Source organism: Phyllobates terribilis, unplaced genomic scaffold, assembly GCF_046119375.1.
Source record: "Phyllobates terribilis strain yellow unplaced genomic scaffold, ASM4611937v1 Scaffold_153__1_contigs__length_4458050, whole genome shotgun sequence".
Classification (NCBI taxonomy): Eukaryota; Metazoa; Chordata; class Amphibia; order Anura; family Dendrobatidae; genus Phyllobates; species Phyllobates terribilis.
The window spans coordinates 4237048-4243047 of NW_027362913.1; positions in this window are offsets into that span (position 1 = coordinate 4237048).

Below are 6000 nucleotides of genomic sequence, written 5' to 3' on the forward strand. Positions count from 1 at the left end.
GGGCAATGGTATAAGGTTATTTTTGGCCATTTTATATGAAAGTGTACTGTGTCTTTAAGAAGCTTAACTTTTGAATTAGGGGCTGGAAATCGCAGTATAGCACTGTCAAGACACCCTAAGAAGGTTTCCAGGGTGATTTTAAATATGTATTGGGTTTATAATTGTAGTGGGCAATGGTATAAGGTTATTTTTGGCCATTTTATATGAAAGTGTACTGTCTCTTTAAGAAACTTAACTTTTGAATTGGGGGCTGGAAATTGCAGTATAGCACTGTCAAGACACCCTAAGAAGGTTCCCAGGGTGATTTTAAATATGTATGGGGTTTATAATTGTAGTAGGCAATGGTATAAGGTTATTTTTGGCCATTTTATATGAAAGTGTACTGTCTCTTTAAGAAACTTACCTTTTAAATTGGGGGCTGGAAATCGCAGTATAGCACTGTCAAGACACCCTAAGAAGGTTCCCAGGGTGATTTTAAATATGTATGGGGTTTATAATTGTAGTGGGCAATGGTATAAGGTTATTTTTGGCCATTTTATATGAAAGTGTACTGTCTCTTTAAGAAACTTCACTTTTGAATTGGGGGCTGGAAATTGCAGTATAGCATTTACAGGACACCCTGGGAAGGTTCCCAGGGTGATTTTAAATATTTATGGGGTTTATAATTGTAGTGGGCAATGGTATAAGGTTTATTTTTGGCCATTTTATATGAAAGTGTACTGTCTCTTTAAGAAGCTTAACTTTTGAATTGGGGGCTGGAAATCGCAGTATAGCACTGTCAAGACACCCTAAGAAGGTTCCCAGGGTGATTTTAAATATGTATGGGGTTTATAATTGTAGTGGGCAATGGTATAAGGTTATTTTTGGCCATTTTATATGAAAGTGTACTGTCTCTTTAAGAAATTTCACTTTTGAATTGGGGGCTGGAAATCGCAGTATAGCACTGTCAAGACACCCTAAGAAGGTTCCCAGGGTGATTTTAAATATGTATTGGGTTTATAATTGTAGTGGGCAATGGTATAAGGTTATTTTTGGCCATTTTATATGAAAGTGTACTGTCTCTTTAAGAAATTTCACTTTTGAATTGGGGGCTGGAAATCGCAGTACAGCATTTTCAGGACACACTGGGGAGATTCCCAGGGTGATTTTAAATATGTATGGGGTTTATAATTGTAGTTGTCAATGGTATAAGGTTATTTTTGGCCATTTTATATGAAAGTGTACTGTCTCTTTAAGAAATTTCACTTTTGAATTGTGGGCTGGAAATCGCAGTATAGCACTGTCAAGAAACCATAAGAAGGTTCCCAGGGTGATTTAAAATTTGTATGGGGTTTAAAATTGTAGGGGCAATGGTATAAGGTTATTTTTGGCCATTTTATATGAAAGTGTACTGTCTCTTTAAGAAGCTTAACTTTTGAATTGGGGGCTGGAAATCGCAGTATAGCACTGTCAAGACACCCTAAGAAGGTTTCCAGGGTGATTTTAAATATGTATGGGGTTTATAATTGTAGTGGGCAATGGTATAAGGTTATTTTTGGCCATTTTATATGAAAGTGTACTGTCTCTTTAAGAAACTTAACTTTTGAATTGGGGGCTGGAAATTGCAGTATAGCACTGTCAAGACACCCTAAGAAGGTTCCCAGGGTGATTTTAAATATGTATGGGGTTTATAATTGTAGTGGGCAATGGTATAAGGTTATTTTTGGCCATTTTATATGAAAGTGTACTGTCTCTTTAAGAAACTTTAATTTTGAATTGGGGGCTGGAAATCGCAGTATAGCATTTACAGGACATCCTGGGGGGTTCCCAGGGTGATTTTAAATATGTATGGGGTTTATAATTGTAGTGGGCAATGGTATAAGGTTATTTTTGGCCATTTTATATGAAAGTGTACTGTCTCTTTAAGAAATTTCACTTTTGAATTGGGGGCTGGAAATTGCAGTATAGCACTGTCAAGACACCCTAAGAAGGTTCCCAGGGTGATTTTAAATATGTATGGGGTTTATAATTGTAGTGGGCAATGGTATAAGGTTATTTTTGGCCATTTTATATGAAAGTGTACTGTCTCTTTAAGAAATTTCACTTTTGAATTGGGGGCTGGAAATCGCAGTATAGCACTGTCAAGACACCCTAAGAAGGTTCCCAGGGTGATTTTAAATATGTATTGGGTTTATAATTGTAGTGGGCAATGGTATAAGGTTATTTTTGGCCATTTTATATGAAAGTGTACTGTCTCTTTAAGAAATTTCACTTTTGAATTGGGGGCTGGAAATCGCAGTACAGCATTTTCAGGACACACTGGGGAGATTCCAAGGGTGATTTTAAATATGTATGGGGTTTATAATTGTAGTTGTCAATGGTATAAGGTTATTTTTGGCCATTTTATATGAAAGTATACTGTCTCTTTAAGAAATTTCACTTTTGAATTGGGGGCTGGAAATCGCAGTATAGCACTGTCAAGACACCCTAAGAAAGTTCCCAGGGTGATTTTAAATATGTACTAGGTTTATAATTGTAGTGGGCAATGGTATAAGGTTATTTTTGGCCATTTTATATGAAAGTGTACTGTCTCTTTAAGAAATTTCACTTTTGAATTGGGGGCTGGAAATCGCAGTACAGCATTTTCAGGACACACTGGGGAGATTCCCAGGGTGATTTTAAATATGTATGGGGTTTATAATTGTAGTGGGCAATGGTATAAGGTTATTTTTGGCCATTTTATATGAAAGTGTACTGTCTCTTTAAGAAATTTCACTTTTGAATTGGGGGCTGGAAATCGCAGTATAGCATTTTCAGGACACCCTGGGGAGGTTCCCAGGGTGATTTTAAATATGTATGGGGTTTATAATTGTAGTGGGCTATGGTATAAGGTTATTTTTGGCCATTTTATATGAAAGTGTACTGTCTCTTTAAGAAATTTCACTTTTGAATTGGGGGCTGGAAATCGCAGTACAGCATTTTCAGGACACACTGGGGAGATTCCCAGGGTGATTTTAAATATGTATGGGGTTTATAATTGTAGTTGTCAATGGTATAAGGTTATTTTTGGCCATTTTATATGAAAGTGTACTGTCTCTTTAAGAAATTTCACTTTTGAATTGTGGGCTGGAAATCGCAGTATAGCACTGTCAAGAAACCATAAGAAGGTTCCCAGGGTGATTTAAAATTTGTATGGGGTTTAAAATTGTAGGGGCAATGGTATAAGGTTATTTTTGGCCATTTTATATGAAAGTGTACTGTCTCTTTAAGAAGCTTAACTTCTGAATTGGGGGCTGGAAATCGCAGTATAGCACTGTCAAGACACCCTAAGAAGGTTTCCAGGGTGATTTTAAATATGTATGGGGTTTATAATTGTAGTGGGCAATGGTATAAGGTTATTTTTGGCCATTTTATATGAAAGTGTACTGTCTCTTTAAGAAACTTAACTTTTGAATTGGGGGCTGGAAATTGCAGTATAGCACTGTCAAGACACCCTAAGAAGGTTCCCAGGGTGATTTTAAATATGTATGGGGTTTATAATTGTAGTGGGCAATGGTATAAGGTTATTTTTGGCCATTTTATATGAAAGTGTACTGTCTCTTTAAGAAACTTTAATTTTGAATTGGGGGCTGGAAATCGCAGTATAGCATTTACAGGACATCCTGGGGAGGTTCCCAGGGTGATTTTAAATATGTATGGGGTTTATAATTGTAGTGGGCAATGGTATAAGGTTATTTTTGGCCATTTTATATGAAAGTGTACTGTCTCTTTAAGAAATTTCACTTTTGAATTGGGGGCTGGAAATTGCAGTATAGCACTGTCAAGACACCCTAAGAAGGTTCCCAGGGTGATTTTAAATATGTATGGGGTTTATAATTGTAGTGGGCAATGGTATAAGGTTATTTTTGGCCATTTTATATGAAAGTGTACTGTCTCTTTAAGAAATTTCACTTTTGAATTGGGGGCTGGAAATCGCAGTATAGCATTTTCAGGACACCCTGGGGAGGTTCCCAGGGTGATTTTAAATATGTATGGGGTTTATAATTGTAGTGGGCTATGGTATAAGGTTATTTTTGGCCATTTTATATGAAAGTGTACTGTCTCTTTAAGAAGCTTAACTTTTGAATTGGGGGCTGGAAATCGCAGTATAGCACTGTCAAGACACCCTAAGAAGGTTCCCAGGGTGATTTTAAATATGTATGGGGTTTATAATTGTAGTGGGCAATGGTATAAGGTTATTTTTGGCCATTTTATATGAAAGTGTACTGTCTCTTTAAGAAATTTCACTTTTGAATTGGGGGCTGGAAATCGCAGTATAGCACTGTCAAGACACCCTAAGAAGGTTCCCAGGGTGATTTTAAATATGTATTGGGTTTATAATTGTAGTGGGCAATGGTATAAGGTTATTTTTGGCCATTTTATATGAAAGTGTACTGTCTCTTTAAGAAATTTCACTTTTGAATTGTGGGCTGGAAATCGCAGTATAGCACTGTCAAGAAACCATAAGAAGGTTCCCAGGGTGATTTAAAATTTGTATGGGGTTTAAAATTGTAGGGGCAATGGTATAAGGTTATTTTTGGCCATTTTATATGAAAGTGTACTGTGTCTTTAAGAAGCTTAACTTTTGAATTAGGGGCTGGAAATCGCAGTATAGCACTGTCAAGACACCCTAAGAAGGTTTCCAGGGTGATTTTAAATATGTATTGGGTTTATAATTGTAGTGGGCAATGGTATAAGGTTATTTTTGGCCATTTTATATGAAAGTGTACTGTCTCTTTAAGAAACTTAACTTTTGAATTGGGGGCTGGAAATTGCAGTATAGCACTGTCAAGACACCCTAAGAAGGTTCCCAGGGTGATTTTAAATATGTATGGGGTTTATAATTGTAGTAGGCAATGGTATAAGGTTATTTTTGGCCATTTTATATGAAAGTGTACTGTCTCTTTAAGAAACTTACCTTTTAAATTGGGGGCTGGAAATCGCAGTATAGCACTGTCAAGACACCCTAAGAAGGTTCCCAGGGTGATTTTAAATATGTATGGGGTTTATAATTGTAGTGGGCAATGGTATAAGGTTATTTTTGGCCATTTTATATGAAAGTGTACTGTCTCTTTAAGAAACTTCACTTTTGAATTGGGGGCTGGAAATTGCAGTATAGCATTTACAGGACACCCTGGGAAGGTTCCCAGGGTGATTTTAAATATTTATGGGGTTTATAATTGTAGTGGGCAATGGTATAAGGTTTATTTTTGGCCATTTTATATGAAAGTGTACTGTCTCTTTAAGAAGCTTAACTTTTGAATTGGGGGCTGGAAATCGCAGTATAGCACTGTCAAGACAACCTAAGAAGGTTCCCAGGGTGATTTTAAATATGTATGGGGTTTATAATTGTAGTGGGCAATGGTATAAGGTTATTTTTGGCCATTTTATATGAAAGTGTACTGTCTCTTTAAGAAATTTCACTTTTGAATTGGGGGCTGGAAATCGCAGTATAGCACTGTCAAGACACCCTAAGAAGGTTCCCAGGGTGATTTTAAATATGTATTGGGTTTATAATTGTAGTGGGCAATGGTATAAGGTTATTTTTGGCCATTTTATATGAAAGTGTACTGTCTCTTTAAGAAATTTCACTTTTGAATTGGGGGCTGGAAATCGCAGTACAGCATTTTCAGGACACACTGGGGAGATTCCCAGGGTGATTTTAAATATGTATGGGGTTTATAATTGTAGTTGTCAATGGTATAAGGTTATTTTTGGCCATTTTATATGAAAGTGTACTGTCTCTTTAAGAAATTTCACTTTTGAATTGTGGGCTGGAAATCGCAGTATAGCACTGTCAAGAAACCATAAGAAGGTTCCCAGGGTGATTTAAAATTTGTATGGGGTTTAAAATTGTAGGGGCAATGGTATAAGGTTATTTTTGGCCATTTTATATGAAAGTGTACTGTCTCTTTAAGAAGCTTAACTTTTGAATTGGGGGCTGGAAATCGCAGTATAGCACTGTCAAGACACCCTAAGAAG